General features: G+C 37.0%; 1 protein-coding gene and 1 long non-coding RNA gene across 14 annotated transcripts in view; both read left to right on the top strand.

The window, feature by feature from the left end:
- prdm16 (PR domain containing 16) overlaps window positions 1-22,803 on the top strand; it is an 829,575-nt gene that overhangs the window by 511,025 nt on the left and 295,747 nt on the right. The gene's annotated exons all lie outside the window — the stretch shown is intronic.
- On the top strand, window positions 16,223-22,761 carry LOC138754359 (uncharacterized). The gene is made up of 3 exons (XR_011351701.1): window positions 16,223-16,287; window positions 16,382-16,419; window positions 22,681-22,761. It is a non-coding gene; the product is annotated as an uncharacterized lncRNA (long non-coding RNA).

The following is a 22,803-nucleotide window of genomic DNA, read 5'->3' on the forward strand; positions in this document are numbered from 1 at the left end:
TGCTGTGTACCTTATCTTACCCAGAGTGTACACCACATTCAGTATATAATGTTGCAGTCTAATCATTATTCTTTGTATTCTTAGTGGGCATTCATTTAATGGCTTTTGGAACAATGCAATCAAGGGCTTATGGTCAGTCTCTACACTGATTGCTTGTCCTGACACAAACTGCTCAGCATCAATATGTGATGCTGAGCAGCTCCTTTTCAATTTGAGCATATCACATCTCCACATTTGTCATTGAGCATTATGCATACACAATGGGTTGCCAGTCATTATATTTTTACAGAAGAACTGCACCAAGCTCACTATGTGATGCATCTGATGATATCTTGATGGGACTCACTGGGTCGTAAAACCTCAAAACTGATTTCTCTATGAGCAGTTTCTTTGCTTCGCTCCGTGGCTTTTCATGCTCATGAATCCCCTGCCATTCAGTGTTCTTTTCTGTTAGTCTTCTCAATGGAGCCATCTTTTCTGAGAGGTTGGATATGAATTTAACCATTTAGTTAACCATTCCATTAAACCTCTGTAAGTCCTTTTTGAATTGTGTCTTTGGCACGTTCCCAATGGCAGACACCTTTCTGGAATCTGGTCTGATGCCCTCACTGCCAATAATATCTCCTACAAATGTTAGTTCTGTCACCCCAAGCTGGTATTTCTCTCTATTCACCTTCAGGTTTGTTTCCCTTGTTGCTTTCAGCACTTTCCTTAGTCTCTCATCATGCTCCATTCTCGTGGTTCCCCATACTATGATGTGATCCATTGAAGTATCAACTCCGTCCAGGTGTTCATAGGCCATATGGATAATTTTGTGATACACTTCAGGAACTGAGACAATTCTGAATGGTAACCTTAGGAATCTGTATCTGCCAAATAAATATTGAACGTGCACAGTCTTGAAATTGCTTCATCCAATTTCAACTGCCAAAATCCTGATGATGCATCTAACTTGCTGGAAAACTTTGCAATTGCAAACTGTGATATGATTTCTTCATGCGTCAGAAGCTTAGTGTTCTCTCTTTGTTGCTTTGTTTAGATCTCTTGGATCCAAGCAAATTCTAAGCTTTCCATTCATTTTGTCCACAACGACGAGTGAACTCACCCACTCCGTTGGCTCATCTATCTTCTGAATCACATTCAGGCTTTCCATCCTGTCCATCTCTGCCTTTAGTTAGTTTAGTTAAAGCGCAAATGGAAATTTTCTGCATGGATGTAGTATCGGTGGCACACGTTTATCCACTCTGATCATGTGTTCTCCTGGAAGGCAGCCTAAACCCTGAAATAGGTCATTATACTCTTTCATGAGATCATCATAGACTGTCTCTCCTTTGCTTTTTCACAGCAAGGACTCTTTTTACCAGGTTCAGTTTCTCACAGGCTGTTAAACCTAGTATGGCCTGTACATCCTTTGGTACCACGATGAATGCATGTGCTCTTTGTCCTTGTGTTTCACTTTGACCATGCATTCTCCTTACACTGGTATATCAGTACCTGAATATCCTGTCACCTTCACTTTTGTTCCATACATCTTTGGTCTCTGTCTAATCTTCTTAAAATCAGTCTCTGATATGACATTAATTTGTGCTCCAGTATTCAATTTAACTGAAATGTATGTGCCATTCACTTTTAATCTCAACATCCAGTCTCTGTTTTCTTTCTTGTTTTCAGTCACAATGTCCACATGGAATTTCTCTATCTCCCTTTCATCTACTGACTTCTGACACTTTGTTTCATCTTGTATTTGTGAGTTCTTAAGACAACACATGAATGAAGGAAAAGGTTCTTTACTTTAAAGTTGTTATGAACAGCACATGAGGCATGCCATGAGGCTCCAAGTCTCCATTACAGATACAACATGCTGTGAGTCAGCCCGCTGCTGGCTCCCAAGTCTAATCAAACAGTGAGGCATTGCTAGTTGCATTTAAGCCATGATCACTATCATTACAGAGCCATTCTGCAGTCACACCGGAAAGTTTGCATTTGTAGTAGTGCAAAGCTCTCTTAGCATTTGGACTGAAGTGCCAAATTATATGCTTGTATCCTGAAATGGGGCATCAACCCACAACTTCCAAATTTAGATGTGCCATATAAATTTTCTATCTTCATCTCATTATTTTATAGTCCCACTCACTGGTCATACAATTCACAGCATCTAAAACACAAATTGATAGAATAGGTTCATCGACTTTTACGGCACAGAGGCAGGTCCCATAATGTGCATCCAACCTGATGCCCCTCTATGCTAATCCCATTTCCCCCATTAAGTCCCTAGTATCTTTCTATTCCTTTCCTATCCAACAACCTGTCCAAATGCCTTTTAAATATTGTAATTGTATCTGCTTCTGACACTTCCCCTGACTGTTTATTCCATATAACCACCATCTATTGTTGCCTCTCAGGTTTCCTTTAAAATTTTCCCCTCTCATCTTGTACTTATGTCCTCTAGTTGTAGACTCCAAACCCTATGGAAAAGACTCTGACCATCTCCCCTATTTATGCCCCTCAAAGTTTTGTTAACCTCTATAAAATCACCCTGCAGCCACCTACATTCCAGCTTACCTAATCTCTCAATGTTAGTGGACCCTTCCATCCCAGACAATACCTGGCAAATCTTTTCTACCATTTTTCTAATGATACCACATCCTTTCTGTGGAATCGTGATGAGAGCTGTACAAAGTACTCCAAATACAGCCTGACCGATATTTTGCTCAACTGCAACATGATATCCTAATTCTTATACTCAATGCATTGGCATATGAATGCAAGCATATATAGGGAGCTATGAACTTGGATTCTCCATTCACACTTACTAATCAGTCCACCTACATTCTCATCCAACTCATTGATTTATATGACAAATAACAATGGTCCCACTATTAATCTCTATAATACATTCCAAAATGCTGTTTCAATCTTTTCCAATTTTCAGTCACATTACCTGTCAGCTGAAGTTTTGCTGGTGGATGTAATCCTTGCATTTTTCACTTTGTTATTCTCTCTTCACTGATCAGTTGCTGACTTTAGATTTTACCTTTAATTTCCTTCATCTGACAAATAACAATGGTCCCATTATTGATCCTTATAATATATCAGTGGCTACAGAATTCACAAAAAAATACCCACTCCTCGACCACTACTTCTGTCCTTTATGACCAAACCAATTTTGGAACCAACTTACCAATGCATTTTGGATCTCATGTCCTTTACCTTCTGGACCAGCATGGACATCTTATGAAACATTAAAACTTGAATTCTACTGTGGTACAAGCTCCACGCACCACTGTTCACTGCTCTATTTAGATTTGACATGAGATTGCAATTTCTGTAGATACATTTATTTCCTTTGTGAAATTTGGAAACTCATGTCTCAGGTACCAATTCAACTATTAACCTTGCATATTGCATAAAATAAAGAGCCAGTTGATATTATGCTAAATACATAGACCTGTATTTATAAGCCTCTTGAATATAACATGTTTAAAGTTGTCCAAATCAAACCTATCATAAGTCATTTCCATGTTAATCAGTTGTTAGACAAATGGCCATTTCATTTTTTTTAAGTATTGGAAGTCTGTTACTTCCATGCAGTCGAGCAAAAAAGTGTTCATTATTGGTGTTATTGCTAGACTCTACACACTACAAATCCTTGTACATTTAGGCAAAAAAAATGCGTATAAGTGTCAAGAAAGAAACTGGGTATGGGGAATGTAAAGCACAAAGATTTGTTTTGGATCGTCTGAGAAATGAAGCAAGACAGAGATAACAGCATAGTTTTTGTGTGTGCCCTAACAAGGAAGTTGCATTTATAGAGCAACTTCAATAAATTCATGATATCATAGTGCACACTAAAGACAATTAAACAGTTTTGCAAATGAATATCCTGTTGCAATATATGAAATGTGGAAGTATACAGCAAGCTCAAACAAACAACTATATTATAACAGATAATTATTTCTTTGACACTTTGGTTTGACATGAGGGTATCAGAGATACTTATGTTCCTTTATAGATTATTTTGGGCCCATCCATGTGTGGACATAGCTTTGGTCCAATATTTCATCCCAAAAGAAAACACTGTTCTTCCTTATTACTCACCAACAAATTAGCCTGTATTCAGATGAATCCACAACCTATTGATTCAGAAGTTAGAGCCACAGGTGTCCGTTAAAGTTCTGGGTTCTGATTCAGTTTTGTTACAGTTAACAACATAAAAGAATGTACTCTTCCTCACTTGAAACCTTCTCACTGTCAAGAATTCTGGTTATGCTTTTCTGTCAGAATATTTTATTCTCATTTGCAATGACAATCATCACTAATTCATTGCAGGTTTCAAACTCTAGCTGATGCTGAAGAAAAATTTACCTAAATGTTATTGCCACCTCGAATTAAAACAAAAATATTTATGAATCATGTGTTAATACAAGTTTTATTTTATATTTTAGTTTTTTCCTACATAAGATACATTAGTAGAAGTAGGCCATTTTGGCCCATCAAATCCACTGCACCATCATAAGCTGATCCATTTTCCTACTCAGTCTCACTCCCCTGCCTTCTTCTTATAACCCTTGATATCCTGACTAATCAGATACCTATCAATCTCTGCCTGAAGTACACCTGATGACTTGGCCTGTACTGCCACCATGGTAGCAATTCCAGATGCTAAAGAAATTCCTCCACATCTCATTTTAATTGGTCTCTCCTGTCCTAGACTTTCTACCATGGGAAACAACTTTGCCATGTCTATTCTTCCAGACCTTTCCACATTCAAAATGCTTCTATGAGGTACCCCCTTCATTCTTCTGAACTCCAAGGTATACAGACCAAAAGCCATTAAACATTCCTCATATACTAATCCATTCATTCTAGGAATCATTTTTGTGAATATTCACTGACCCCTCTCCAATGTTAGCACATACTTTCTGAACTAAGGAGCCTCCAAATGAGGCTTCAATATTGCCTTATAAAGCCTCAACCTCATGGTTAACTTTTAGGGCATCCTGCATGAGAACTCCCACCTCCAAATTTTGAATTTTCTCCCCATGCAAATAAATGTCTGCCCTTTTATTCCTTCTACTAAAGTGCATGACTATACACCTTACAACATTGCACATAATTTTCCACTTCTTTGCCCATTTACCTAATCTATCCAAGCGTCTCTGCAGCCTCTCCATTTCCTTATCACTACCTGGCCCTCCACCTATCTTTGTTATCATCTGGAAACCACAAAGCCATTTTTTCTGCAATCCAAATCATTAAAGTACAATGTTTGGTTTTGCTGTCAATCTTCAACTCCATCAAAGATCTCAGTGTCCAAGAAATTCTAATGCACAAGACCATTTTAATGCTTGCCATGTGACTCATGAATTGAAAAACACATTGAAATGCTGGAGGAACTCAGCCAGTCTTTTCAGTATCATGACTTATATTTCAGACCTGAGTCCTTCTTTAAGGAATAAGCAGAAGACCGGCCAAGTTCCTCCACCATTTCGATGTGTTTTTACTAAAATCACAGTGTCTGCAGACTTTTGTATTTCACTCATGAATTGAAATCAGTGAAACTGATGCATCAGGTATACTGATGCAAATAGGTATCTGACAAGAACAGCAATGACCAATGGCAGTTTGCATCCAAAGGCCATGTCATTTAAACTACACGTCACCAATATGTTTGATAGGTCACTTAAGGAGAAGCAGGAGTTCTTAAGATATGCAAGGTATTTTTCATCATTTGAAGAGTATGTGTTGAATCAGAAATCAGCCAAAGATGCATCAATTTTAATGAATTTTAAATTTCCTTAAGGAAGTTCTCCCTGGGCAACATACATTACCATCGCACCCCATCCTCACAGACCATTAGAAGATTTCCTCATACCTTCTTTCCCTCCAACTCCCATCAGCATCATCCCACCAATGCTGTAGGCAGATCATGGGACTCCAGTCATTTCACAGTCATGACCCAACCATTTCTTGTCCTGTTTCTGCCACATAATTCCATCCATCACACAAACTTACTTTCCTCTATTCTCTTTACCACTACAGAGAAAAAAAGTCCATGAGGCATGCAAGACCCTAACAGAATAAATATTATTTAAGCTTTGTGGACAATCATATTTTGTATTTTGCTATGGTGGCCAGAGGACATAACATCCATTTAACATGCCTTTCCAGCAGCCATTTTCTTTATCATTACTGTGATTATTGAATTATTAGGCAAGATGCTAAAGGTGCTTTAGAGCCAAGACTAATCTGGTGGTCCATTAAATAATTTCCATCAACAATAACCAACAAGCCCTAGACCATTGGTCATTGCTGTTCTTGTCAGATACCTATTTGCATCAGTATACCTGATGCATCAGTTTCACTGATTTCAATTCATGAGTGAAATACAAAAGTCTGCAGACACTGTGATTTTAGTAAAAACACATCGAAATGCTGGAGGAACTTGGCCGGTCTTCTGCTTATTCCTTAAAGAAGGACTCAGGTCTGAAATATAAGTCATGATACTGAAAAGACTGTGATGACATGTATTTGCATAGATGTATAGACTGGCTAGTCTGAACCTCCCTGACCTTCCCTAACCCCTCCTTTGGCTCCTCCCTGGATTTCCCAATAAAGGCTGATGTGCCCGGACTTGCCCCCTCTTGCTCCTGTACCTGGAACCTGGCCAAGCCGTGTATCAGTAAAGCTCAGGTTTTTGGTAAATAAAGCCATTTAATCCCTCCACCAGGTCAACGCGATTATTGTGTGCACTACACACTCCAAAATACCAGCTCTGGAATACCAACTGTTGGCTTTTCGGAATCAAGTAACATAGTCCTAACCCCAATATATATTACCATTGCTTCCTTGACATATGATAAAACTCTTGGTTATTCCTATATATTAGCATTGTGAGATTAAAAACAGAAAAATGCTGGGAATGTTCGATTGGTCAGACAATATCTGTGACAAACATTCCGGACAATGCTTAAAATATCATCTTTATCGCTTTCCTTAATAGTCATCTGACCTGCTAAATATTTTCAGCATTTTCTGTTTTGATTTCAGATTTCCAGCATTTGACTTTGGACAAGTGAGAATTTAATGATCTCAGAGATCAGAAAGGTGCTTATCAAGGGCAAAGAGAGAAAAAAGTTAGCCAAAGTTTTGCTATCCAAGGGATATTTCAAAAATAAACTTTTCAGGCCTGTGTGGGTTCATCAGTGGGTGATGGCTGTACATCTAATCCATTCAAGGAACTCTGCTATATGTCTGTAATAGTGCCAGAGCAACAAAAGACAAAACCATAAGGCCCATGATCCTTTCTCTTCTGAGGACATGCTTAGTTTCCAAAAAGACGGCAGACAGCACTTTGACTGTTAGTAATAAACATTGTTTTATATCAATAAGTCATTATTATAACTGGCTGAAGATTGTTTACAGCCACAAGTCATAGTGGAGTCAATCTGCCGCCACCGTGTTTATAATCATTAAACACACTGCCTTTTGGGCACCAAGGCCTTGACATCCTCTTTGTTGACTGTTGATCAGTGTTCTTATTGGAAGTCATAAAAACAGATGAGACACTGGCCTTAAAGGATATGGAATCCATAGGAATAAAGCGAGGCTGCCAGGAAATGAGGAGAGTGAAGAGGATATTTTCCAGCTTTAAAACAACATTGATCTGCAAATTGAGAAAGTGTTTGATAGTAAAATTACATTTGTTTGTACTTGTTTTTATGCATTTCATAAAGACTGCCACAATATTCAAGGCTAACATATTCCCTGTCATATCTTTTTTCATCATTTGTCAAATTCCAGTGTGGTGTTGGCTTGCAGATAATTTAGGGTCAGATGGCTCCTTACATTGCACTTTAGTGATATTATTTTTGTTTTCACAATGCATAGAAAATCTAGGCAAATGTGAAGTATTGTTATAGAGGAATTTAAAACAATAATGCTTGTGATTATAAAATTGAATGATCTCATTCATTTCATATGCAATGCATCATGCCTCTATCAAAACAGCAAATGCAGCAGCCTTTTTGACACAATAAACAGCAATGAAATAACTGGTCAGTTCAACTATTTTTGTGTTAGGCTAAGGGGGTAATGTTGGCATGACTGTGAGAGAACTCACTGGTATTTAATAGTGTCACAGGAGTGAAACAACACTTGAATACCACAGGTAGACTAGTCATTTTCATGTGTAATCCACAGAAAATCAACTATCCACAATCCTTTAAGTATCTTCTCCATTGATAGTTTCTCAGGGTTGAGAGTAACTTACATAATAAAAAGATTGAAAAAGAGGGTGACTTACTTTTATTTGAATTCTGTGGATTCTGAAATGACAGGTTAATGAGTAGTGTGGCTCAGACCCTACCTATGCCATTGAAAATCATGGATGTGTTCATTTGAACTTTGTTTTGCTTGCATAAATTTCCTAATTTTGTATTGCATTTAATTTTTCATTGAAGTTGAATCTTTTGAAAACAGTGACATGATGCAATCTATCCAATTTCTAAATACCTTGTTTTACAGCATAGCTTTATACTTCCTTTCATTGTCTGAAAACATAAGCAAGAAACATAAAACGGTATAACAAAGAATATAAAACAAAAGTTCAAAATAAAATAGACTATGATTGATTGATATGAATGCTTCAGGGTTAAAAGGAGGAAGCTCAGTTTTTCTGCACTTAAATGGTCTGTTTGCAAAATTCATAAGACAAGCATTAGATATGGCAATAAACCAAATGTTAATAAAATAAATTCTATCAATCAACTGGCACTACCTTTGAATGCCCACCATATTTGAATGATTTATCTTTTCCTCTGTCATTGTACTAGTCTCACTATTGACCATGCTGTTCATACTTACCTCTTCAACTTTCACATAGAATGGTAATTTGGAATGGAGCAGGAGAGGTACAAGCACCCCTTTAGCTTGACTCCAAGGAGTTAATGGCTTTCCCAGCTGAACACAGTGGGAAATAATCCCTTCTTCAATGATGACAATGATTCATTAATTCTACCTTACAATGCCATTAAGCCTGACAGCACTATCCAGTCGAAAAATAAACTACAAGCATTTTGCCACAATACCCACACTAGTTTTCGTTGTTGGTGTGAGAATTGAATCTGCATTTACAATTTTTTTGAAGATTTATAGAACCACTTGCACTGTGATGCTAAATTAGGAAAGTGGCATAGAAACAGTATCAATCCTGCCATATTGTCAAATATGGAAGAAAATACATAGAAATGCTGGAGAAACTCAGTTGGTCCTGCAGCATCTGTAGTATCAAAGAATTATAACCAACATTTTAGGTCTGATCCCTTTGTCAAGGTATTTATTAACAATATTTCAAATATGGAACTTTTGTGGAGTTGTATCAGCATTCTTGTCTACAATGCTGCTATCAATAGTAGCATATTATAGCTGCAACTTGCAATTAAATTTCTTTTCAAAAAATGATAAGTTAGTTAAACAACTGCATCAAGTGAAATTGGCAGTTCACATTCTGCAAATCTGTTGCCATGGAAATTCATGTTCCTAGTCAGCAATGTGACAGCTCATTTTGTAATCAGTGCCTTCAAGGAAATTAGTGAGTGGATGACAGGGTGGGCAATTCAGCCATTCCTGAAGTAAGGTATTCAGATTTTTCTTTCAGATTAGAGCTGATGGGATTAATGGTTATTGTAAAGAACTGCATTTTCACCAGGCTGGTGTTTGAGATTGTCCACTGTATAAGATTATATTTCTTCTAAACACCAGTTGCATTTCACCATGAAATGAGTGTGACCATCCCATAAAACTAGAGAGACATTTAGTTCCTGGGGCTATCAAGTGTGTGCTATCAAAGCTCATGGAACTGAGTCCTGTTTTTTATATAGTTCCCCATTTGTTGGATTGTTCCATTTGTCAGCATGGTTGAAGGAGAATTGATGAAAATGAAAGAGGTTTTTTTTTTAATCTCCAGGGGTCCTGGTCTTAGCTCTAGTACTTCCTGCTCAGTAATTTAAAAAAACTGCAGCGATCAGAACAAATTCTAAATCAAGGACAACCGCCAACACATTATAGTATTCACTCTTCAAAGAAACTACATAGTTCTACTGACATTTTTCCAAACCTTGATGAAGGGCTCAAGCCCAAAACATTGGTTCTGTACCTTTATCTTTGCTGTATAAAGGGCACTGTTTGACCTGCTGACTCTAGCATTGTGTGTCTGCAGGCTTTGTATTTTACTTCAAACTACATAATTCCATCATTTGTAATCTTTTTGCAATTTTCCATTTTTTTATTTTGATCTGATCTAATGAATCTAATCAATATAATAGCTTAGGATGGGTATTAAATAATGGAAATTTCCTGGAATTCACCTCAACCATTCTAAAGATGCATTGACAGTTACATGGCTGGAAGTGAAGTCTTCAATGAATAATACTGAATTGGGCTGATTCTCCATACAGCACTGACTTGTGAGTTCTGGTAACTTCTTCCTCTAAGCAACAATGACAAGTGAGGTCATATTTACGTGTCCAAATTAATGTTTAGATATTTAAATTTACATTTTAAATTTAAATGTAGACATACTGCATGGTAACAGATCATTTCAGCCCACCAGTCCGTGAAGCCCAGTTTACATCTACAATTCCTGGTACATTTTGATTAGTGGGAGGATACTGGAGCCCCCTGGGAAAACCCATGCAGATACAGAGAGAATGTACAAACTCCTTACAGACAGCTTGGGGTTCGAACCCGGTCCTGATCACTGGCGCTATAAAGGATGCCAACCATCCTATATCTTGAGGCAGATGCTTACGTGTTCAAGTTCTACAACAGAGACTCAAGAATTTCATTGTTGTCAGAGATTACTTCTTTGGTCTGAAGTGATAAATCAAGGTTTTCTTGTCCCATTCAAATGGTCATAAAATTCCCAGGGAGTTTCTCAAAAAAAAGCAGCATTGTTTTTGACTATATGTGCCAACAATCTGATCCTGATTATATGGTCATTATTTCAGGACTCTTCAAGGGATTTTACAGTGATAAAATTAGTGGCCATGTTTTTTTATTTCATTTCAATAACAGCTACAATTCAGATATAATAATGCAGTGGTTCTCAACCTTTTTCTTTCCACTCACATACCACTGTAAGTAATCCCTATGCCATCAGTGCTCTGTGATTAGTAAGGAATTGTTTAAGGTGGGATGTGAGTGGGAAGGGAAGGTTGAAAATCACTGCCCTAGACCCAATTGTTACTGAAATATTTTGCTTGAGAGAAATTGTCATTGGCCCATTTCCTTTGAAGTTATGAAAACATGCACCTAACAAGTCAATTAGGTAAGATTAAAACAGTGGTTTTCAAACTTTCCATCCACATAATCCCTTACTAATCACAGAGCACCTATGGCATAGGGAATACTTCAAGTGGTATGTGAGTGGAAAGAAAAAGGTTGAGAACCACTGTTATAATGGAAAGCCATCTGTTTTGACAGTTGATGGGAGTCTGCATTCTTAACTCTTCCACTTTCCTTTGATTTAAGGAAGCAGTTGACTTCATTCAAGAGAGAAAACGTATTGATTTAACAAATCTGCTTAAGGAAATGCATATTGAAATCAGTTATTTTCCATGTTCAATTAAATAAAATTTTTTAATGTCATGACATTGTTTCTTGTAGTTGTGATGCAAACTTTTGTCTGAAGAACTGAGATCAATTATACATTAAAAGATGGTCTGTCCATGATAATTGAATACGAATGGAACCACTGTCCACCCATAAGTGATTACAATAGACCTCTGATCATCTACTATCGAGAAATCTTGATGGTTCATTATCTATCTCTCCAAATAACATTTACACCATTTTCTTCTGACTAGTAGTGGTTATAGTTCATATGCTCCTCCTTTCCACTCATTGGGCCCTGGTTCCTGTGGCCCCTTCAACTGACCATGGTCTCATTTCCCATGTTTCCTTTAAATGTAGTTCAGTTACTCAGAAATGTATTATAACACAAGTAAATTAAATTAGATAACATGCAAGAAATTGGCTGGGAAATGTGCTAATCCAGCACCACCAAATTCCCAAGTGTGCCAGATCATTGGATGTGTAGCCAACAGAAATCACAGGTTTCATTATAAATATGGTAATATTACAATCCAGAAACACACATTGTTAAAAATAAAAAAATAACCTCAACATACCAAATGCTTCTAGTCATATCCTGTAATTTACAAGCATTGGCCATCTATAAAGTCCCCATACCAAAATAATAATTAAACTATAATTGACCTCTTGCTAACAAAAAGGGAACAAAAGTGAGATTAATACCACTATTTATTGGTATTCTACGACATCAGACACCAAGCATCACACTTTGTTGCAGACGGAAAACAATTTAAGAAAAGAGAAATCCTTTGCTTTTTATCCTGCAGCCTAAAATTTGCAAGCAATTTGCTGACCTCTAATTGACCATAGGAATTTAGAAGCAGCCACAATTACCTGAATTCCCATAGGGAGAATGTGAGTACTTTCCTTAAAGGGAAAGGCTACATAAGTAGCGCTACATTAAAATCAGATTCGATTTTTCAGAAGTATAATAATGGAGATCAGCTAATGTCATAATTCTGGTTTATCACATTGTAGCTGTCCCAATACCACTATTTTTTACCTCCACGTACAAAACAGGTACTGTATAGTCGCTTGTAATAGTCTATCTCATGTAAAAGTCAATCCCCTATATTTGGCCCAAAAATCTGGTACATATATTGTGTATAAAAGTCGACAACCCTATTTTTGGCCCCAGGTGCTTGCCCATCCGAGCTCCCGACTTCCCAACCACGGATTCTCATCTAGGTGGATCTTCCATCCCTCGCTCAGGCACTGGCCACCCATCTATCCAAGCTCCCAATGCCTTGGCCTCCCATCCATCTGAGTTCCCGACGCCCTGACTATGAACTCTTGCCTAAACCACAGCTATCTCCTCTTCCAATGCCTTCATCCAGGCCCCAGCCACCTGCCCATCCAAGCTCCAGACACCCCAAAAAACACAGATACTTATCATGGTCAAAAGTAGTGAGCAAGGAATAGTCCACCCCTAAATTTTACCCTAAAAATTAGTCCACAAAATTCAATTATTACAATAGTTTTAAATTCTATTTCAGAGAGCTGACTGTTTGAAATGCAGTTTAGTACAGTACTGCAAAGAAATTAGAAATTCAGCCTCAAATTCCGTATTGACTTCAGTGATTCAGATTGATATTAAACATCACATGATGTTTATGTGATGCCAATGTTGTTCTAGAGCTGGCTAGAACATCCATAATTATAGCTCAATCAAATACTGATTTACATGCTATAATTCTCACTAAATTTCTGGATCATATGTGTGTTTATCTGCCACCTGTTTTCTTATCAAATTGCTGTTTGGTTGGCATAACATTTTATGATATTTCTGAATTCAGCAAGGACTAATTCACCATGATTAATTAGGGACAATTTTCTTCTGGTATTCCATTGAAGCATTGCCCTACTTGAACTATCTCCTTCTGGAGAAGGCTTTGAAATTTTATGCCCAAGACATGAAATAGCTCTGAATGAGTTGAACTGAAGCAATGGAGTGTAAATAATTTTTTTTCATTGTTAGCTGTAACACTACAGATTTGTTCTTTTATAAAATTCCTTTCATCAATTATATTATCAATTAGGGTTAGATTCATAATTTGGGTAAATATCAATTGGTAAATAAGACCAATAAAAAAGCTGCACAATACAGGTATTCTTTTCAAGATGAGGTGCTTTTTATGTATTAATAATTATATCTTGATATGAAAATATTTTAAAAATCAATGACAGAAAAAAATGTTGAATCAATTTGGTAGATTGAACCTGGAGTGTTTGAGTCTTTGTTTCAGTAATCTGAATGTTCTATGGCTGTCATTGTTGTATACTACCAGTAAGGCTACTTTTGTCTTTCACCTCACCATTTTGTCTGTTAATATGCCAAATATTATTTATTTTTTAAAAGAAAAATCATGCTTTAATATGAGAGATTGTAAATTAGAAAATTATTCTGCTGATTTTTAATTGGTCCCATTAAATCCATTATTATAAATAAGCAGAAATATTCCCCACTGTATCTTTCACTTGCAACAAATGAGTTTAAGAGGGATAATCCAATAAAATAAATCACTCAGTAAAATATTAGTAAGTTGAATGCACTTTTTCCAACAACCCCCAACACTAAAACCCTTACCAAACCTCCAAGTAACATCTACAAGTGAAGATGTATTAGTAGGGTAATTACCAAACCCCGTGAAAAGCAAAGGAGTCACCAATCTGTAAACATGTAACAGGGCTCTTGTTAGCACACCAGATTCATAGTTACTGATCTATTTCTGTCTCAGAGGCAGTCTTCCTGAACTGTGCTGAGATAGTAATTGAAGCAGGCTTACAACGACACAGAAGAGGGAAAAAATATATGGTTAAGGAAATGAAAAACACATGTGGTCAAAATGAATGGCTGCATCTTAAGATATGATAATGTTGACACTAGAGGAGGAGAATAAAGTTTGCTGTTGAAAAAATGGAAATCTAAAATTTTAAAAACCCAACATGATTGATTTCTGCTAATTTTTAAGAAATCATATTTTGTTGATGAAATATTACAGTAAGTTAAAATTCTGCAAGATATGACTTTTAATTTGTTAAAAGTGGCAGAATTTATAGGTTTGATATGTAAAATTCCTGCAACCATGCCTTAGATTTGAAAATTTATCAGACTGGTATTCCTGTGAGAATGACCATGTTGTGTGGGGAATTAGTGATCAAATAAACACATTATCCCACTTACAGACTGTGACTTCTCTTCAGCAAAACTGGATGCAATAGAATGACTTTTTAAAATAAATGCGGTGAGTGTGTGTATGAGTGAAATGTTCTGCAATCTAAATAGACCATCTCACCTTGAAATCTGAGATGTTGCCCAGCCATTCTCCTGTAAATGGATCAATAACTCCTTATCAAAGTTAAAATTTTCTCATGTTTGCATCCTTGAAACTAAAATAAATTAATTATTTAACAATACAGTTTCAGCCTACTGGGAATCTGTGGAAAAAGCTTGAAATGCACAATTGTTCTTTCAGCAACTGAGAGTATTGAAATATTAGTTTCACTTTTCCTAATGGTCTCTGAAGAACGATGCAGTATTTCTAGAGTTTTCTGTTAGAATGTTCATTAATTCTGTTTTCAAAAGACTGACTTTGAACATAGAATCTGCACAGAAAGGCACTGGTGGATCAAAACTATATGGCCAGTGGCAAATATTCACCATCTAATTTTTTTTAGAATAGCATCTTTTATGACTTCAGACCACTCCAAAATGCATTACTGCTAATAGATTACTTTAAAAAAAAAGTAGAACTGTTGTAATGTAGGAAATACATAAATTAATATGCCAATTTGGGATATTCAATTCGGGGTTCAAGTCCCATCCTGTCTATAAGGTGTTTGTATATTCTCCCTGTGTCTGCATGGATTTTCCCTGGGGGCTCAGTTTTCTTCCACTATTCAAAACGTGGGGGGGTGTTGTAGGTAAATTGTACATAATTTGGCAGCACAAACACATGGGCCGAAATGGCCTGTTACTGCGCTGTATGTCTAAATTAAATTAAATCTAAATTAAAATTAAATTAATTTTTTAAAGGGAAGACTCAAGATTTATGATCTAACAATCTGTCGAAGTTCCCACTTTGCTTGCTATAACCTCACAGAGTATTAGTAGAAATTAATTAAACAATTGTTTGTGTGAAAGTTATAAAGAGAGCCGGAGAGAAAACGAACAGAAGCAACTAATGAGACTATTTTTAAAAAGATACTGTTTGAAGGGAGGGTGTTGGCCAAGAGAACTCCTAAATGGTTCCTCAAGCTATCCAATGGGAACTTTTATAGCTGCTTGAGAGGGCAGGTATGATTTTAAAATGTCCCACCTCCCCATTTCCAGCGCTATTTCACCTCTGTATTAGATCGTCAGCTTTCTTTATATACTCAAGACTTTGAAGTGAATCTTAAAGCAAAAGAGTCATGTCTAAAATTAGGTGTTCAATCAGCCTTTTAGGCTTTTTTACAAATGGAAAGTACTTTTACTGTGATTATGACAAGTCTCCGTCAGCAAGATTTAAATATTTATCTTAAGTTTAAATATGCTGATATCTGAGCAAACAATTACTTGCATAGCAACCATACAAGACTTTGCCCTCACTAAATGACTATGCCCTTTACTTGAATTCTACATTGTTACAAGTAAGATAAATTACAATTTGATCAATTAGTACTTTTTCAAGTGCTGTATCACTATCAATAATGCAAATTGTCTTCAATTGGAATTCTTTTTCAGTTACAACAACCTACGAACTTTGTTCTTGTCAAATAAGGGTAAGATAACTATTCTGATAGCATGCCACTTTAAAGTTATGAAAATATTTTCTTTTAGAAATGACTTTGATAAGGTCGCCTTATTTGGAATATATGGTTTAGAAACATCTTAAAATGTTGTATATGTTTTATGGTTTGTTTTTTTGGCTCCCCTTGTGGGGGCTAGCTGGGGGAGTGGGGAAGAGGGAGGGGTGTTTGTTGATTTTTTTTATTGTATAATTTTTTTTGTAATCTTTTCATGTTGTTTTTAAAAGTTTTAAATAAAGTTTTTTTTAAAAAAAGAAATTACTTTGATTTACTTGACTTTTGGGTGGGTACTACTTCACACCCTTTAGTTGATTTAGTTGAAACTCATCTGAGGCCAGGGTCACCTTAGATTTTAAAACAAAGGATGATGAAGTATTCCAGTTTTGTCATCCTGGCGTTAATTTTTTTTAAATTACAGTGGAAATGTAAAGGATATTTTACAAATTTTCACATCTATGTGACATTTGTCATTTAATCTGATGGAGGAGTGTACACTGCATTTTTTTTTGCAATTTTTAGTGAGTGACTGGGAGAGATCCATATAGATGATGAAGTGGTTGAAAATAATTTATGAAAGGCTGATAGAAGGGAGGTTCAAATTAGTGTCTATAACCATATAACCATATAACCATTTATAGCACGTATTTAGGGAACTGTTAGTGGACCAGGGTACTGTCCATTTCTCTGGAACTACAGGTATCAGGGTCATCTTGATAAATAAACTTCAAAGAATCTTTCAGTCACAATGGGAGAGCAAAGCTCAAAATGTGCAAACTGTTAACCATCAAGATTAATAACTAAAATGTGGCAGAGGAGATCATAAAAATTAAGAAGCATAGTTACTTAACATCAAATTTATGTTTTAATGTATGTTCGGAATGAAAGTTTGAGAAAGAGGATCGTTTCATCTTGCATTCATATGTGTAGGTTCTTAGACAACTCATGAATGAAGGAATAGGTTCATTACTTTAAAGTTGATGTAAGCAGCACCATGAGGCTGCAAGTCTCCATTAAAAATCTAACATACTGCCTCTTGCTCTGGGTCAGCCCCTGCTGGCAGCCAAGTATAATCAAAGGGTAGCTATAATCCTTAAAACGTTGTTAGTTGCATTGCAACCATCATTACAATTCCCTTTCTTAAAACAAAAGTAGCTTACTTTAAAATAACATGTTTTCTTTGTATAACTCTGCTATTTTAACTTTAACATCAGGAACTTACATTTTCATTGTTATCAACATTGTTAACATTTTTTAAACTTGTTCACATTTACATGCACTAAACCTTGAAGAGTGAATAAGATAGCAATACTTCATTCTATAACAGGAGTCTTTAAATTTGCTCAATGAGTCTCTTAGGAGGATTCACGTGCCTTGACGATCTACTGAGTGATTGTCCTTGAATCTGAGTTGTTGCCTCAGATGATGTCTTCTCAGACGTGCATTCAGGTTGTTCAACAGTATCTGTCCTTCCATCTACTGTGGCTGGTCCCATTTGAGGATCTCGATGATTTTTTCACAGCACCTTCATCTGTCTGAATAGTGTATGATCTTGGTTGGACTTCACTAAGGACAATTCCCTTCTGAGTTCATAAGTTTGTTTTGTCTTTTAGCCTTATGTGGTCACCAGTGTGGAGTTCTGGTAGGTTTTTTCTTCCTCTATCAAAGCAATAGTTTTGCTTTTATTTCTGTGGTTCATTGAACTTCCTCAGTTTCTCCTCCTCTTTTGCTTTTAGGAGGTTCTCCTGAATGGGTAGGTTTGATCTTAGCCTAAGTCTCATAAGGAGTTGTGCTGGTGACGTACCGCACTCCAGTGGCATTGTGCGATATATTAGCATGCTCTGGTAGAAGTCTGTTCCACTGTCTTTGGCCTTGTTCATCAGTCTTTTTACTGTCTGTACTGATTTTTCCACTAGATGACTGGACTGTGGAAAATGAGAACATGATGTGGTGTGTATAAAGTCCCACTCTTTGGCAAACTGCCAAAACTTTAAATTGCAAAACTAGGGTCTATTTTCTGTGAAGACCTCGCTTGCCACGCCACGTCTGGAGATTATGGCTTCATTTTCTGTTATTACAGCATCTGCAGAGGTGGTGTTCAGTTTACATACCTCTTGATACAGGGAATAATAGTCTGTGACTACCAGATAGTCCTTCCCTTGAGATTCTAATAGGTCAATGCCTACCTTTTGTAAGGACTGTTTGGTGCTGGGTGTGGCTTTAGTGGTTGTGCAGGATTTCTTTCTTAATATTTCCAGCATATTGTACAGTTTGATACTTCATTTGTTATGTCATAGTGATTCTTGGCCAGTACATCACCTCTCGTGCTCTTTTCTTACCCTTTTCAATTCTGAGATGTCCTCCGTGGATCCTTTTTAGCATCTCTTTTCTCAGACTCTGGGATAAGGATTTTACTTCCTTTGTAGATGATGTCTTCAACCACTAATAGTTTTGCCCTGCAGTTCCAGTACTCTGAAATGTCAGGTGAGCAGTCCTGCTTCATGTTGGGCCATTCATCCAAGATTATTTTTTCACAGTTGTCTCAGTGTTTCATCTTTGTTTGTCTCTGACTTTGAGCTCCATTTTTGCATCTGATATGGGCAGTGCACTTGTGATCATGTCCACAAAGACATTCACATCTTCATCCATTTTGGTGTTTGTGGGCTCTCTCGTGTCAACAGCTCTAGACAACATGTCTGCTGTGTTCTTTATCTTACCTGGAGTGTACGCCACATTCAGTGTATAGTGTTGCAGACTAATCATTATTCTTTGTATTCTCAGTGGACAATCATTTAATGGCTTTTGGAACAACGCAATCAAGAGCTTAATGGTCAGTCTCTTCACTGATTGCTTGTCTTTACACAAACTGATGAAATCTTTCACAGGCGTATGTGATGCTGGGCAGCTCCTATACAATGTATCATGTCTCTGGGCCTGTCATTGAGCGTGATGCATATGCAATGGGTTGCACCAATCCCACTATGTGATGCATCTGATGATATCTTGATGGGTCTCACTGAGTCGTAAAACCTCAGAACTCTGTGTGCAGTTACTTTAGTTCGCTCCATGACTATTCATGCTCATGATTCCACTCCCATTAAATGTTTTTTTTGTTAGTCTTCTCAATGGAGCCATATTTTCTGAGAGATTGGATATGAATTTAACCATTTAGTTGACCATTCCGTTAAACCTCTGAACATCCTTTTTGAATTGTGGCCTTGGCATGCTCCCAATGACGGACACCTTTCTGGGATCTGGTCTGATGCCCTCACTGCCAATAATATCTCCTACAAATGCTAGTTATGGCATTTCTCTCTGTTCAGCTTCAGGTTTGCTTTCCTTGTTACCTCCAGCACTTTCCTTAGTCCCTCATCATGCTCCATTCTCGTGGTTCTCCATATTATGATGTGATCCATTGAAGTATCAACTCCGTCCAGGTGCTCATAGATCATATGGATAGTTTTGTGATACACTTCAGGAGCTGAGACAATTCCGAATCTCTATCTGCCAAATGGACTATTGAAATTGCACAGTCTTGAACTTGTTTCATCCAATTTAACTGCCAAAATCCTGATGATGCATCTAACTTTCTAAAAAACTTTGCATTTGCAAACTGTGACATGATTTCTTCACACGTCTGAAGCTTAAAGTGTTCTTTCTTGATTGCTCTGTTAAGATCTCTTGGATCCAAGCAAATTCTAAGCTTTCCATTCGTTTTGTCCACCATGACGAGTGAACTCACCCACTCCGTTGGCTCATCTATCTTCTGAATCACATTCAGGCTTTCCATCCTGTCCAACTCTGCAAATGGAAATTTTCTGCATGGATGTAGTATCAGTGGCACACGTTTATCCACTCTGATCATGCGTTCTCTTGGAAGGCAGCCTAGACCATAAAATAGGTCATTGTACTCTTTCATGAGTTCATCATAGACTATTTCTCCTTCACTTTTCCACAATGAAGACTCTTTTTTACCAGGTTCAGTTACTCACAGGCTGTTAAATCTAGTATGTCCTGTACATTTTTTAGTACCATGATGAATGCTAGCATGTGCTCTTTGTCCTTGTGTTTCACTTTGACCATGCATTCTTCTTGCACTGGTATATCAGTACCTGAATATCCTGTCACCTTCACTTTTGTTCCATACAACTTTGGTCTCAGTCTAATCTTCTTAAAATCAATCTCTGATATTACATTAATTTGTGCTCCAGTATCCAATTTAACTGAAATGTATATGTCATTCACCTTTAATCCCAACATCACATAACTATATAACCATATAACCGTTTACAGCACGGAAACAGGACATGTCGGCCCTTCAAGTCCGCACCGGTTCACTTGAACAACTCCACTAGCTCCTCTGCAAACTCCTGAGGAAGTAGAGGATGCTGTATATAATTGTGTAAAAGTCAATACCACATATAAATCAACCCCCTATTTTTGGCTAAAACCAGTCTCTGTTTTCTTTCCTGTTTTTATTCACAATATCTACATAGAATTCTTCTATCTCCCTTTCATCTACTGCATGAATCTCGCTTCGTTGCACTTTGTTCCTCCAGCAAAGGGCATAATGGTCGCTTTTGTTGCACATATTGCATGTTTTACCATGCACTGGCCTTTTTTGGTAGGTGTTGTGTACTTCATCGACAACATGGCTTTCAATTGTCCTTTCATTTTTGTTCACTGGTCACACCTCTCTTTCCACTTTGGAGAGCTTTTTGTTAAATGGTTTATGTCCGTTTTTTCTCGCTGCATCCACGTTGCAGCTAGTTTCACTGAACAGCTCTTTTACCTGCAATTTTACAGTTTCTGTAGCTATGGCTTTTTCCAGGTCTGGATTTTGATGTCTTAGCAGTCTTTCCCTTAGATTATTATCTGGAATACCACACACAAGTCTGTCTTTCATCAGTGAGTTGATCAGTCCTCCAAATTCACATGTTTTGCTTCTGTTTCTCAATTCAGTAACATATTGATCAATACTTTCTTCGGTTTTCTGTATACATGTGAAAAATCTGTGCCCCTCAAACATCACATTATGTTTAGGTATGCAGTATGCCTCAAACTGTTCCATTATTTTTTTCCAGTTTCATTTTGTCTCCTTCAGCAGCAAATGTGAAGTTATTATACACCTCCAGGGCTACATCACCCATGACATGCAAGAAAACTGACACTTTCACTTTATCACTTTTCTTGTCAGCTCCAACTGAAATCCAAAATGCTGTTTAAATCTGTTCCAATTTTCAACCACATTACTTGTCAGCTAAGTTTCGCTGGTGGGTGTAATCCTTCCATTTTTCACTTCCTTAGCTTCTCTTCACTGATCAGTTGCTGACTTTAGATTTTATCTTTTAAAGCATTTCCTTTTAATTTCCTTCATCCCACTTCTGACACCATGTTTTATCTTGTATTCTTATGTTGGAGTTCTTAGACAACACATGGATGAAGGAAAAGGTTCTTTACTTTAAAGTTGATGTAAACAGCACCATGAGGCATGCCATGAGGCTGCAAGCCTCCATTATTGATCTAATATACTGCCTCTTGCTCTGTGTCATCCCTGCTGGCAGGGGAGCTATTATTCTAAGGCATTGCTAATTGCATTGCAACTAAGATCACTATCATTTCAAGGATGACTTCCACAATCATGAAATTCTATTTCAAAATAATATAAGATAGCAGTCAAAGCACAGAATCCTCCTTATTATCCTTCAGTTTCACTTTCTTCAAAATTAAAGTCCAACTCTGGTGTCTCTTGTTCACAACTTCATTGGCTTACAAAATCATCCTGGTCAATGTCCTTCACAATGGACCTTGTGATTTTATGATTCATAAACATGAATATCATATGATTGTAATTATTTGGGATGCTGGACTGGGTCTTTCCATGGCTGGAGCATTACTGTCTGGGTTTTTTTCATAGTGATTGAGCGTAGTCTATGGAATTTGGCTGGCAGAGTCTTTTTCCCAATGACATTTAATGGAGTGGTATTCCAGTCATGGGTTTACATCACGTTTGAACTTCAAAAAACTGTATATTTTTTTCCAATATGATTAATGGAAAATGCAGAAGAAAATTTCAGCAGCAATTATAGACATTCAGGGCATGGGCAAATACCAGGAATAAATAGGCTAGTTTGCATTAAATAATTATGCTCAACTGATCGAGTAGACAAGAAGTAGTTCAAGATTTTCTCTTTTTGTCTTCCAATTACTGTGTTTCATTTACATGTGCGATGGCAGGCATCTGATATCTCATCTAAGTGGACATTGTTTGAGCATGAATATCAGATGTTTATTGGATCATGGAATGGAGATGTTGAGGAATAGGAGCATTGCTGGAAAGGTTGATATATCTTCATCTAC

Source organism: Narcine bancroftii, chromosome 2 (assembly GCF_036971445.1).
Source record: "Narcine bancroftii isolate sNarBan1 chromosome 2, sNarBan1.hap1, whole genome shotgun sequence".
Taxonomy (NCBI): Eukaryota; Metazoa; Chordata; class Chondrichthyes; order Torpediniformes; family Narcinidae; genus Narcine; species Narcine bancroftii.